General features: G+C 40.9%; 1 protein-coding gene across 2 annotated transcripts in view; it reads right to left on the bottom strand.

Moving 5' to 3' along the window:
* LOC136880975 (protein croquemort) overlaps positions 1–15,093 on the bottom strand; it is a 340,578-nt gene that overhangs the window by 311,403 nt on the left and 14,082 nt on the right. The window contains exon 1 of one of the 2 annotated variants that reach the window (XM_068229278.1): positions 6,847–6,927. The exons of the other annotated variant lie outside the window; for it this stretch is intronic. The gene's annotated coding sequence lies outside the window, so the exon portion shown is untranslated. Of the gene's footprint in view, positions 1–6,846; positions 6,928–15,093 lie in introns of those variants that run through there. 2 annotated transcript variants of the gene reach the window in all.

Raw genomic sequence — 15,093 nt, 5'->3', positions numbered from 1 at the left:
TTTGGATATTCCATCGCTAAAGGGGTGAAAAGGGGATGCATTTTTTAAATGAGTGTATTTATATCTCAAAACTTTAAAATTTTACAGATGTAAAAATTGGTATTCAGAATTTCCTTTAAAAATAAAGAAACATGTATTTTTTTGTTTTCGGAATATCCCACTAGGAGGGGTACAAAAAGGGGTTGAATGCCTTTAATGAGGATACTTATATCTCAGAAACTGAAGATATTACAGACTTGAAGATTGGTATTTGGAATCTCTTTTAAAAATAAAGAAACACGTATTCTTTTGTTTTTGGAAAATCCAATTAATGGGCATAAACAGGAGTGACAAATTGGGGTGAACTTTTAGAAAGACTATATCTACGGTATATCTCAGAAACGTAAAATGTTACAGACGTAAAAATTGGTATTTTATCTCTTGTAAAAGTAAAGAAACATAGGTGATTTGTTTTCGGAAACTGCATTTGAGGGTAACTAAAACGGGGGTGAAATTTTAAAATGAGCGTGCCTACAGTATACACTGCCGGAATGTTTCAGTGTGACAGCTCATAAGCTTGTTTTACTGCCTCTCTAATGCAAGCTGTAGCCTTTCTTAATTGAACAATCCCTCTGAATCCTCATAGAAGTTTTCGTGTTCACAAGTTTGTTTCTTTTTGCTTGAAAGAGTTTGAGTGCCAAATTGTAATAAAAATGTATAGAAAATGTGATATATTACCAAGAAAGGCATTAAGTGAATGCGGTAAAACTAATTCTGAGATAGCTCAAATTGTGGGAGACAATGGGCCAACTTTCGAGAAAACTGAAAACTTCACCGCGCTTTGCATCGTTTATGTCTGGAAAATAGATTTGCTACCTCGGAAGTACTTAGAGACAACGTCTGGGGTTAATCTTTGTTCTAGAACTGTAAGGAAAAGATTGCGAAAATTTGATTTGGTGTCCAAAAAGCCTGTAAATAAACCAATGCTCACCAAACAGCAACGTATGAAGCGTGTTCAGTGGGCTAAAGAACATCAGTACTGGCCAGTTGAGCAGTGGCGTAAGGTTCTCTTCAGTGATGAATCTAAAGTCAATATTGGTGGAAGTGATGGGGGTTGTCGAGTGTTTCGGAAAAACAAGTGAACCACTGAATCCAGCCTGTACTCTTAAAACTGTGAAGTTCCAACTAGTGTTATGCTCTGGGGGAGTTTCTCATACAATTGTGTTGGGCGTATTGATGTCCTAGAATCCACCATCATTGGGCAGAAGTACAAGACAATTTTGGAGAAGAAAATGTTACCATCAGGAAGGGATTTATTTGCAAGATAACCATTCATTTTTCAGGTTGATTCAGCACCCTGCCATCGTGCGAAAGAGGTCAAAGACTTCTTAGGTGAACAAGAAAATGTCACAGCGCTGTCTTGGCCTGGAAATTCGCCAGACCTAAATCCAATAGAAAATATGTGGGCGATTCTGAAGAAGAAAATAAGAGAAAGGAAGCCCTGAACAAGACTGCAACTGAGTGAGGCTGTTGTTAATATCTGGTATCATAGAATACCCATTGAAGCTCTCCAAAATGTAGTAGATTCCATGCCAAGGAGGTGTCAAGAAGTTTTGGGGTTAAAAGGCTATCCTACCAAGTTCTAGAGCCGAGATAAGAAAGTAATTAGTGAAGTGTAAAATTCTGGTTTTGTCCCTTCAATTAAGAAATGCTACACAGACTGCTATATGAAGGGCAATTTATTAATTTGTTACCTTGCATTAGAGAGGCAATAAAAAAAGCTTTCAGAAAATATATAGATTGTATTACTTTGTAATGAGCTGTCACACTGAAACATAAAGAGAAAATTCACCGAGGTGCTATTCATTTTTCCGGCATCTCCGGTATCTCAAAAACTTAATATGTTACAGAAGTGAACATTTGTATTTTATCTCTATTAAAAATAAAGAAACATGTATTTTATATTTTCGGAAAAACCACTTGGTGACTGAAAATGGGGTTGAATTCTTTTTATTAGGATACTGAGATCTCAAAAACTGAAGATGTTACAGACGTGAAATTTGGTATTTGCAATCTCCTTTAAAAATAAAGAAATACGTATTTTTTGTTTGCTGCAATCCACTTAAAGGAGGGGGGGAAATTGAAAAATTAGTTGAATTATTTGTATGAAGATACTATTATCGGAAAAACGAAAAATTTTGCAGACAAGAAAATTCGGATTTGGAATCTGCTTTAAAAGTAAAGAAACACGTATCCCTTTGATTTCAGAAAATCCAATGAAGGGGTGGGGGTGAAAGAATTGAAAAATTAAATGAATTAATTGTACAAGGATACTTGCATCTAATAAAAACTTAAGTTGTTACAGACATGTATTTGGATCTCCTTTAAAAACAAAGAAAAATGCATTTTTGTGGGAAAATCATCTTGGGGGTGAAGAGGAGTTGAATTCCTTTTATAAGGGCATATATCTCAAATTGAAGATGTTACAGTCGTGATAATTGGTATTTAGAAGATCCTTTACTAATAAAGAAACAAGTTTTTTCGAAAAATTCACTAAAGGGGGGAGTGTGAAAGGAAGTGAAAAAAATGAATTATTTTATGGGGATACTTATATCTCAAAACTGAAGGTAACAGACATGAACAATGATATTTAGAATCTCCTTTATACATAAAGAAACACGCCTTCCTTTTTGTATGGGAAGGGGGGGGGGGAGGCAAGGAATCAACTTAACGGCGGTGGGGTGAAAAAGGAGTTGAGACCAACTGATTTTGCTGTTCATAATGTACTTGATTCTGATCATAAACCGATCACTTTTAATCTTTTCTGGGTTCGTTTTCAAGAGCCATCTTTTCCTTTGGAGAACTTAAAGTTAGTTTACAGTAGATTCTCCTGGCATATAAATAAAACTTAAAACACATTTGAGATAAATGATACGAATGATATTGACCGTGCAATTGTTCACCTCTATAATAAGGTTTATAATGCACGGAAGTACATCATTCTTATCGCCAGAAATCCCGCGCACTTGCCTACGCGCGACAATCGTGCTCGTTACATTGTCAGCAATGACAATGGCAGCAGATGTAATTTACTGCCAAGTAGCGGGCTTGTATCTTCTTGCGGGGTCCAGAACATCAATAATAATAATAATAATAATAATAATAATAATAATAATAATAATAATAATAATAATAATAATTCAACAAATATCACCCACCCTAATAAAATAATAATAATGTTCCGGGCCGTCGTCAAAATGTGGGGGCCGCGCTGGAAACGGGTCCTGGCCGGGTAATGACTATGAATGCAGTGCGGCCGCGGGTTCAGTACCGCTAAGGCAGCCAAGACGACACCACGCCGGATCTCCTCAAGGATTTGATCCATATCAAAAATGCTTATAGGGAAAGGTGGCAAAGATTTAGGGACCCAACTGACCAGGCGGAATACCTGGAGCTAGCCCGGGAAGTACGAAATAGATTGCTGGAAAGAAAGATTGAAAAATGGGAGGAACTTTGCCGTCAGATCGCGAATTTTGGCGGATTATATATAAAATGTTAAGTATTCAATTATAAATTTCAGTATAATACCGTAGGGAAGCACGGGTATCTTGAGAGTGACTCCAAGAAGATGGTGGTGGTGGTGATTATTGTTTTAAGAGGAAGTACAACTAGGCAACCATTCTCTAATTAACACTAATCAGAGGGAAAAACGGAAGGGGTCCGACACTTCGAAAAATGAAGATATCGGCCAAAGGAAGACAAGGGCCACGAAGGGCGTGAAAATGAAAGACTCCCTAACCCTCGCAAACCTAATAGCGTCGGGGTCGGAAAAGAACAAGAGTTGACCAAGAGAGGTCAGATAGGATAGATGAAAGTGAGGAGTCTGGCACAAGTAAGTGGAAGCAATGCCAGGTCTCAGCTGAGGGCCCCGTGGTCGCCAACCCACGCTCCAAAGTTCAGAGCCCCTGGTGCCCCTTTTAGTCGCCTCTTACGACAGGCAGGAATGCCGTGGGTGTTATTCTACCGCCCCCACCCACAGGGGGAACAACAGTGTTGTGAGATGGACAGCAGACAATTTCACCAAGAGGAAGAGACTGTGTTCATGGGCTGGAAGTACCTCATATTAACGAGCTTGTAAATATCTCTTGACATGGTTATGAGGTTGTCGGGGTAGCGTACCTGCCTTTTACCCGGAGACCCCGGATTCGATTCCCGGCCAGGTCAGGGATTTTAACCTGGATCCGAGAAGATTCGTCGTGCTGACCACACGACAGATCATAATCTGCAGGTCTTCCGACTGAGCAGCGGTCACTTGGTAGGCCAAGATCCTTCGGGGCTGTTGCGCCATGGAGTTTGGTTGTAAGGGTATTTAGGGGTTATAGTACACCCCAATTAATATACGGTTTGTATTTAGTTTAATAAGTAATGGAAGCTACTTTCAGACTTTCTCAGTACTTACGCACCATCAGGCCCAGTGTCTCGTTCTGTTTCTTTCCTTCTTTCTTTCTTTCGCGTAGTTCTTTTTCCACAATCGACAGTATAATAAACACATAACTTTTTATTTTTCTTGATTCTAATATTTCAATTCAATTCACTTCAGCCACGGAGACGAACCGCTATTCTTCTTTCTCAAATGAAAAACCACAATCCGTTTCCAGCCATTCCGCTGGTTCAGGAGGTCCCCATCTAGTGGCGAGGTTAAGGACGAACTGTGCCTATCGCATTCCTTTCGAGCAATGATTAATGACTAACTGACATGATATTGCAGTGTTGCTGGAATGAAAAATGATAGGAAAAACCGGAGTATCCGGAGAAAAGCCTGCGCTTTGTCCAGAACAAATCTCACATGGAGTGACCGGGATTTGAACCACGAAACCCAGCGCTACGGAGGTGGTGGTGGTGATTATTGTTTTAAGAGGAAGTACAACTAGGCAACCATCCTCTATATAACACTAATCAGACGGAAAAATGGAAGGGATCCGACACTTCGAAAAATGAAGATATCGGCCAAAGGAAGACAAGGGCCACGAAGGGCGTGAAAATGAAAGACTCCCTAGCCCTCGCAAACCTAATATCGTCGGGGTCGGAAAAGAACAAGAGTTGACCAAGGGAGGTCGGATAGGATAGATGAAAGTGAGGAGCCTGGCACAAGTAAGTGGAAGCAATGCCAGGACTCAGCTAATGGCCCCGTGGTCGCCAACCCACGCTCCAAAGTTCAGAGCCCCTGGGGCCCCTTTTAGTCGCCTCTTACGACAGGCAGGGTATACCGTGGGTGTTATTCTACTGCCCCCACCCACAGGGGGACAGCGCTACGGAGCCTCCCTTCTTTTTTAAATATAGATAAAAATAATCTAATTATTTTCACTTCAACATCGGAAAAGCTAAGAACAGCTTTTTACCAATGGTGAAAAACTCCTTCATACACGTTGTTCCACTGATTTTCAAAAACCAAAATGTCAATTTGGTCCGCACTTGCCAGTGAGGTTGTCCTACAGCAGTTACGTGTAAAAAGTGATCAATCAATCAATCACCACTGATCCAGTCGCCTTATCTCGAATAATTTCAGAGAATTTGGAAATTTTTCGAACATTTCCTTTGATAAATTTTTCCAATTCCTATTTGCCCCAATGTTTCCTCTTGAATTCCAACTTCATATTGTGATCATTCCTACTTTTAAAAACACCAATCAAACGTATTCGTCTACTAATGTCACTCCGAGCAATCCCTCTACTGGCAACTCGGAACATACCACTTAGTCGAGCAGCTCGTCGTCTTTATCCCAAGTCTTTACACAACGGTGTAAAATACAGACCTGACATTTGGATCTTCTCTCCAAGATCTATTGTGTTAATCTGGTGCATCAGCTACCTTCCAACTGGACTGGGCTTTCAGTATTTAAGATGGTCTCACGAAACTTCAAAATATCTCAATAAATGTTACCACTTGTTATGATTACCTTGAACGTTTTCAAATTTTTAATTTTTATCCCATGACTTTTAGTGCCGGGAGTGTCTGAAGACATGTACTGCGGTGTGACGGCATTGTGCGGGCTGGGAATGGGAAGGCATCCCGGCATTTGGTTACAGACGAAAATGGGAACTATTTTCGAGGATGGCCGACGGGGGATTGGAACCCAGCTGTCTCCGGAAGTATTCGTAACAGGCAGTACTGAAATAACCTGTTTGATACTTTCTCCCGGACATGGAAATGCAGCTCCGTGTATATGGGCATGATAAAATGTAAACGCATCACCATATTTCGTATTGTAAAAACTACCGGAGAAGTGGCATTGCGCTTACTGCTGGTACTTCGCACTACATTTTTCAAAAGCAACTTAGGAAAATGCTGCTCTGTCATTTCTGTTTCTTGAAAATCTAAGGACTGTTCCTGATGATCCCCAAGAACTATATTTATAGAGAAGGTAATTGTAACACAAATATAATCGTCGTTAAAATATAACTGAACTTGTGTTTTTCTGGTATTCAGTATAGAATTGTACATTTCCCTCCGCATTTTTAGGGTTTTGATCTTAAAATATCTCTTGCATTATTTATGACCCATCTATGTTTTATTAGGGGGAGGAATATCACTGTTTATTATACATTGCACTCAACGACAAGTTCTTGAGTTGGTTTTAGATATTACCTTTGTGTACGATATAATGTATGAATGTTTTATTTCAACTTCTGTCATAGAAATGTATTCATTAATTATTATTTATAAACCTTGGAATTGTTCTCCGTAAAGGCTGTGCACGGTTTACGGTTATGGCCGTTCGCAATTTGAACAGAACATTCCCTAGCCGGTAAGGAGTGCTATCAATTTTTGGCCTATTTTCTAACCTTTTCTTGTTCTGATTTAACTTACCTTATCTTGGATGATGACATAGCTTGTCAACACTGGCAGCGATCGCAACTGGACACCCCTAGAAAGCTGGGACCGACAAGGGAGGTCGAATACGAGCTGAATGGACGAAACCAGTTAATAGAATCAGACTGAGGTCGATATAAAACACAGAGGCAATGTTGTAGCAATAGACTCAACTCCGCCGGAGTAAAACCAAACGTCGAAAGTGATACGCAAGCAACCTACGTGACGTCATAAGAACCTGAAACAAGGTCACTTGTAGAATGGTTGTGGGTGAACTTGTAAATATCAACATAGAGTCTGCACATTCTTCAAGTGCACTTGTCAGCAAAATACAGCGCTCAAGATGAATGTGCCGTGTCAACACACTGGACCAAGCACGTGCTTTGATAATCTTCTTCCTCGATGAAACACAATAAATAAATGAAGGTAACTTTCATTTATGCATTTATTTTTGTAAAACAAAAAGTAGCAACTCTTGTTGATCTTGACTAGATGAACATTGTATCAAGTAGCAGTAAGGTGGAGCTACACTTTCAGGGCACAGAAGTAGTCTTGGGCCCGGCTACGCTTTTACCGATTGTCTACGCGAGCAGGAAGTACCAGCAATGATCAAAATGCTCTCCAGACGTTACAGGTCGCATTGCCACAAATACTCGTTTATAGGAGAGGAATTAGGGATTGGAATTATTTACAAAGAAATGTCCAATTTCTTTGAAATTGCGTAAGAAGATAAACATTCAGATCAGTGGTGAAGAACACACAAACTCTACAATCAAAATTTACTGTACGTGACTCTCCAATTTTACACTCGATCCGAACTAAAGGGAAGTCAATTTACGTTTCAAAACTTCCACACCATCGGAGAAATGTGGGAAAACAGAGAAGATGCATGACTTTAGGAATATGTCCAAGAAGACATTTAACACTGTTCATAAAATGTTTTGCATATTGTGGCCTACATTACAAAGAAACACAACAAAAGTTGCTACTGTGAGGACCGTGTGTAGCCATCTGGGGCTCAGTTTCCGTCAGAAGCTGAATGTCATGACCTCATCAGAAAAGATGTTGCCCGATGCGTGTCTCAGTGAACTGCTGCCTGTACAAGAGACGCTTCTTATCGAGCAAACGTCGCTGGCCTACTGTAACGTATAATATATCAGCAGGGGCCCAAACAAACTGTCTAATAATTGTTGTAACATCCTCCTTCATACACATTTCCAAAAAAACCAAACCAAACCAAACGCCATGGCACTACAGCCCTCGAAGGGCCTTGGCCTACCAAGCGACCGCTGCTCAGCCCGAAGGCCTGCAGATTACGAGGTGTCGTGTGGTCAGCACGACGAATCCTCTCGGCCGTTATTATTGGCTTTCTTGACCGGGGCCGGTATCTCATCGTCAGATAGCTCTTAAATTCTAATCATGTAGGCTGAATGGACCTCGAACCAGCCCTCAGGTCCACGTAAAAATCCCTGACCTGGCCGGGAATCGAACCCGGGGCCTCCGGATGAGAGGCAGGCACGCTACCCGGCCGGCTCATACACATTTCAGTTCACAATATTCTAACCAGGACGCAGAACTATGGCATTAATGGAGTTCCACTTCCAGCATCTGACAGGCGAGGCAATCCTTGGACAAGTTTACGAACGAAATGGAATTTGACGGGGTGCTGTTAATAATACTGGGACTACTTGATACGAGAACTGGAAAACAATTCAAAGGACAGCAGCACGATGATTTCCGACAAAGAAGTAGTAACTTTGGGCTGGGAAGACTTGGGAGTAAGGAGACTACGCGGTGTGAGTTGGCGTGCAATGGCAAAGTAGAAGAATAAGATTGAGTGTAGCTTTCAAAAGTACGAAACTTGGAATTCAGGAGAACAAATTGGGGCAAATATTCATTTATAGGACGAGGAGTAAAGGATTATCACGGGAAATGATCGATGAATTTCCTAGTTCGTTGAAAATATTTAAGAAAAAGCTGGGTAAACTATTATAAATATGAGGTAAACAAGCCGTCATAATGGAGCTTATCGAAGAAAGAAAGTAGAACTGGCCGAGTCAGGAGTTGTGGTAAGGGGAGATTGCGCAGAGTATGTGCAGGTCTGTTCATCAGGATCACCATGGCACGCAACATAGTTTGAACAAATGATGTGGATAAATTTACCGGTTGGAGCAATTAGGACGAGAATTGCCTCTGTGTATTCATCATGTGAGAGAGCAGTAAGGTTGAAGTAGGTAGTTTTATGAAGAACTTTGCGACATCGCAGTCGCGATAGCGCTAATTGGAAATACAACTCAAGGATATGAGAAGGTGGGCAACATATGGAAGCAAACATGAATGCGAGTCGTTTAACTGGACTTGTGTGCCAGTATGGGAATACATTCTTCAAGCATAAGGCTATTCACCGCTACCCATACGAGATCCACAATAGATTATTGACTTTGAATTCAGGATATCTGCTAGGAATGTCTGGACATTCTGCGGATATTTCGATGATGCAGGCCTCTATCTGATCTGCACTGAAGTAAGAGAGTTATGTGTGTCTACAGACAGGTAAGGGTAGACAATCTCCACGACGAGGAAATTACAAGTACATGGATATGATTAGTGAGAAGTTCTAAAGAACAGATAGGCTGCAAGTTCAGGATATAGAAAGCAAATGAGTGGCATACAGGGATGCTGTAGTAGAAACAGCGAGGGAATGCCTAGGAATAACTGTGTGTCAAGATGGAAAAAAGCGGACATTTTGGTGGAATGATGAAGATAGGGCAGCTTGTAAACGTTAAAAGACGCCAAGCAAAGTCATCTCCGTACAGGCCATAAAGGTCTCCGCAATTGGTGGGGTAGAGTGAATGGTTGCAAACAAGAACTGATGTATGTACAGCAGCGAATCACTCACTGTAGAGTCCAAGAAGAAATCATCGGAAGATTTTGGTGATGGCGACGATGGGATGTGATTGAAGACACCACCGTGGCCTCGTGTGAAAACCGACAGTCTATCTCAACTTGACCGCGTAGCCGATTCGCTCATGGTATGAATAGTCTATGCTAGGATATCACATCACAGATGGAAGGAATCTTGTCAACGTAAAAGGACACCTTTCTGTTGAAGCCTAGAACAACGGAGGGAGAGAAATTACGCTCGAGGAAGTGGAAAGAATGGTAAATAAAGCAGAAGGAACATATGAAATGGTGAAAAACAATGGGAAGGGAGCGATGAGATGTCTTCACAGTAATACGATTAGCAAAGCATCTTCTGATTGGACAAAGCACGCAAGGAGTGGTGGAATGGCGTCACACTGTGTTCAGCTGTGTGTTGTGGTGGTACCGGCAGGGAGTCCACAGTCTCGCTCCTCCCTCGCGCTGCCCTTACGTTCACATCGGGTCACTGTCACATTCCAATGTCCCCAAAACTGGACAATGCTCGATTCGACCAGCCAGCCAAATGGAGACTCACAATGAGGCCGCTTTCAAACTCCGTCAGGTGCTGATAACACTGTCTCACTCGAGTGATCACCTAACACCTAACGCTGTTCACCCTTCTTACATACCCTACCAGGCCTGGTAACAACACTACTTCAGTAGTTTTTGAGTCTATCCGATACCAGTAACAAAGAATTGCAGCTCAAATCATTTACATATCCGCCGATGGTGTGTACGGAGTTACATTGACATCTGACCATTTCTTTAATCGTTTTGAGTTACCTTTGTTGTTCGACATGGGTCATTTACTGAAAGGTGTAAAGTGGTAGCAAGGGATCAGTTGGGTGATGTCGGTAGGGAAGGAATGGCGGGAGGTCGAGGTGCACTCAGGATGGTAAAATGGCAGAAGAGCACTCGGCTACGTCAGGAATAAACTCGGTGGGTAAATCGGTTTCGGTGGTGGGGCCAAATGAGTGTAAGAGAAGTAGAAGTGTGGAACTGAACGAGGCGTTTAGTTAACTCACAGAGGCTTGCAGACTCAACGCTGAAAGCTGTCATCTATACTAATATTATAAAGAGGAAAAATTTGTTTATTTGTATCGGATAGACTCAAAAACTACTGAACCGATTTTAAAAATTACTTCACCTACAGAAAACTACATTGCCAGTGAGTAACATGGGCTGTATTTTATTTTCAAAACAATTCGAGGTGGGGGCCACCGAGTGACCACCGGTATAAGTGGTCCCCCTCTACCAAGTGCCAACGACCTCCCCGGAGGGCGGACGAGCAGGTAGAGGTCCAGGGTACCCTCTTGTCCTTGGGGTGGGAAACTGCCCCTAAAGGCGGAAGAGCCACTGGATGGCCAACGGCATAGGATCAGGAAGGCAAGGGGAAACCATCTGATTATCATCCCATGAGCGCATCATCCAGAGTCAAGAAATGAATATTGGTATGCTGCGCGACCCGAGTAGCGATCGGCGTCAGTTTGGGTCCGGCCCGAACGATGTGAGATGTGCAACCGGACGTGTAGAGGTGGATGATCAGGCCTCGCACGGTAAATCTACTACTGATCGACCAAATGCAGACCAACTTCGCAAAGGTAAAGCAATAGCTACATGGAATGTGAGAGGGTTATTTCAGACGGGAAAACTTCGTATTGTAGAAAGAGAACTAAAGAAACACCAAATAGACATTTGTGGACTGTCAGAAACTCACTGAAAAGGATGTGGGCATTTTGAAACAGATGACCATGTAATATACATCGCCGGGGCAAATGATACAGGTCAGAATGGCGTCGCGTTTCTTGTTGATAAGCGGATATCCCAATATGTTGAGGAATACAGACCTATCAATGGAAGAATACTGACCCTCACTCTCAACACTAAACCATTTAAACTATACCTGATCCAGGTATATCTACCCACCACCGCTACAGACGACCAAGAAATCGAAGACTTCTATGCAGACATGGAAAATACAATAGCATCACTTAAACCAAAAGGTATTACCATCATATTGGGAGACTTCAATGCAAAAGTAGGAACTACCTCGATGGACAACCACTTGCGAGAAACTATAGGACAGTATGACCTGGGTGCACGCAGGGGCGAAGCGTCAGGGGAGACAGGGTAGACAGCGTCTACCCTTAACGTTTTGTGAACGAGAAATTGTCTAGTAAATTAAATTATCTATATAGAACATTAATTATTTCCAAATACAAGACATTATTGTATTCCCCGCTTTATTTATTTTGGACTCACTTCGCCCATGCTGGAGCTCGCGTCAGTTACGTGAAGCATGTAGACAAAAGTAGACGCTGTCCATTCTGTGTATTTTCCCTTTGATTTTCAAGGCTTTCAGATAGAACAACGCTAACGCTATCTGTAGGTGCTGACTGTGGAACTATTAGATTCCTATAGCGAGATAGCTCCGCCCAGTAGACAGATTTACCAGCGTCTCTTCTTGCTCTCATTGGCTAGTATTTTGGAACTCAGTTATAAAGGTGCTCTTATTGGCTACCATCTCAGGCATGCTTTAAATGTAATTAATTTGAATTTACTTTATTATAAGACACGTCTAAAAATAAAATAATGATATAATAATATTCATATACGAAATATAGCAAACTTACACCTAATACATGAATGATAGCACCAAAACCCTTCAAGTACATGCATTTTCTTGCCCGCCAATATTAGTTACGGTACGGCATTATAACGGGAAGGAACAGTAGACAGTTTCAAAGTTACGAATGTGGTGTGAGACGTGAGAGCAAGGTGGCTAATAGTGTATGCGTGTGCTAGTGTCTTACAATAAAGTGATGGGCCTAAGTGTTAATTTTTCATTTATAAAGGAATAGTGGATAGTTACTGGTGATAACGTATAACGTGCAATTCTTGTTTTCTCGTGTGGCAGTTTGTGTTTATTGATGATAGGCCTATCATGGCTTCTGAATTTACCAGTCCTGACTTCGATTCAGTTGTGTACTTACTTAACAATGGTATTTCCTCCTTGTCGTTAGAACAAAAGATAACGATAAAAACTTTACAAAAACGGCCTGACCTAACATTATCACAACAGGACGGAAAATTTGTTCGAAAATTTCAGAAAAGCTGGTATGATAAATATCAGTGGTTGTGTGGAACGGGTAAAGGTCGTGAACAAAAGTTATTGTGTTTTTATTGCTTGATGTTTGGCGTTGACGGGGAAGATTCTTGGCGCAGAACGGGTGTAAATACCATAAAAAATTTCGAGAAAAAAGCTAAAAAGCACGCGGCATCTGAAAATCATATAAAGTGCGCCGAGAAATTTCACATGCTGGGGCGGTGCCGTATCGATCACGCCGTTTCAGAGGGACAGAGACTACAGGCCATTAAACACAATGAAATGGTTTCAAAAAATAGGAAAATTGTCAGCAGATTAGTAGACGTTGTTTGCCACTTAAGTATTCAGGAATTGCCGTTCAGGGGTCATCGAGAAAGTCAATGTTCTTCTTTATGTTCATTTAATAAAGGGAATTACTTGGCTACTCTTGACTTACTGGCTTCGGAGGAATCTTTCATGAAAGACCATTTAGAATCAGAAAATGTCTTCAAAGGTACTTCTAGTGACATACAAAATGACTTGATTAAAGCTGTTACTGTTGCCGTTCAGGAACATATTCGAAAAGAGATAGAATTAGCTGAATTTGTTTCTGTCCAAGCTGACGAAACTACAGATGTTTCCATTAAATCACAATTAAGTATTATTGTGAGGTATTGTGTTAATGGTAAAGTCGAAGAGCGGTTTCTAGGCTTTTATGACGTGTCTGCTGATAAGACTGCTAGGGGTTTAGCTGATGTCATAATCTCAGTTCTGAAAGAATGGAACATTGATGATACCAGACTCGTATGTCAGACGTATGACGGAGCTACAGTAATGTCTGGTCATAAAGGAGGTGTCCAGGCAATTGTCAGACAGTCTTATCCTCATGCCATCTTCGTACATTGTTACGCCCATCAGCTCAATTTGGTTCTTCTTCATTCTGCGAAAACTATAAAAGAGGTGAAATTGTTCATATGCAATTTATCTATCTTCCACACATTCTTCTCTCGTTCTTCACGTCGTGCAGAATTGCTGAGAGAGCAAGGTTTTCAGCTTCCTCATCCTTCCCCTACCCGATGGAATTACCATTCTCGGGCTGTTATGACTGTGAAAAAATATTATCCCGAGTTGAAAAGAGCAGTGGATCATATCATAAATTCTGACAACTGGGATCCAGAATCAATCCAGACAGCAATAGGAATAGACAATATATTGAACAATCACAAATTTTTGTTCCTCCTGTGTCTCTTTTCTCGAATTTTTGTCTACACCGACTTCTTGTTTAGCATTCTGCAGTCGAAAACGTCTTCTGATGTAAATTTTTGTATTAAAGAGGTGAAGGTTGCTACTACTAACATCAGATCGCTCAGAAGTGATAAAGTAATTAAAGAAATTGAAGAAGAATGTTCTGCTTTGTGTTCAACTGTCGTGAATACTAACCAGGGTCAGAGAAGAGTTGCCTACGAGGTTCTTGATTCAGTGTTGCTTCAGTTAGAAACACGCTTCGGTAATTACGAAAGCCTTCGTTTCGTAGAACTACTTGATGAAACTAAATTTAATATTTATCATTCACAATTTCCCCAACAGCATTTAAACGAACTCGTGTCCATGTACCCTAAGGTTTTCCATGAGGATCAACTTAAGAGCGAACTTATCAACATTTACTCTGATCCTGATAAATATATTCGACCCCAGCAACTATTGGCCTACATTCTTAATAATGAACTCCAGAGTGTGTATACGGAAACAACAAAATTCCTTAACTTGATGCTATGTATTCCGTTAACGTCAGTTTCTAGCGAACGCGCTATGAGTGCCTTGAAACGAATTAAAACCTATTTAAGGAATTCGATGACCAACCAGAGACTGTCCAACTTGGGAACTCTAGCTGTAGAGAAGGAACTGCTGTGGCATCTTAGCAAGACGCCTGACTTCAAGACGAGAGTAATAGACATATTTGCTGAAATGAAGGACAGGCGGATTGAACTCATTTACAAGAATATTGTTTAAGGTGAGTTGTACGAAAATCTATTATTAACCTCTCATTAAATTTACACAACAATGACTTATATTGCTATTTTTAATTCTAAAAGTACGTTGTTATTTGACAGTTCGCCGCAGCCAATTTATTTATTTATTTATTTATTTATTTATTTATTTATTTATTTATTTATTATCGTCTTGTTTTCTATGGCGTAGCTCAGGTTATAGATCCTGCTATTATGCCCAACCATAAT

This window comes from Anabrus simplex, chromosome 9, assembly GCF_040414725.1.
Source record: "Anabrus simplex isolate iqAnaSimp1 chromosome 9, ASM4041472v1, whole genome shotgun sequence".
NCBI classification, from domain to species: Eukaryota; Metazoa; Arthropoda; class Insecta; order Orthoptera; family Tettigoniidae; genus Anabrus; species Anabrus simplex.
This window is presented reverse-complemented; position numbering and strand designations above follow the sequence as displayed.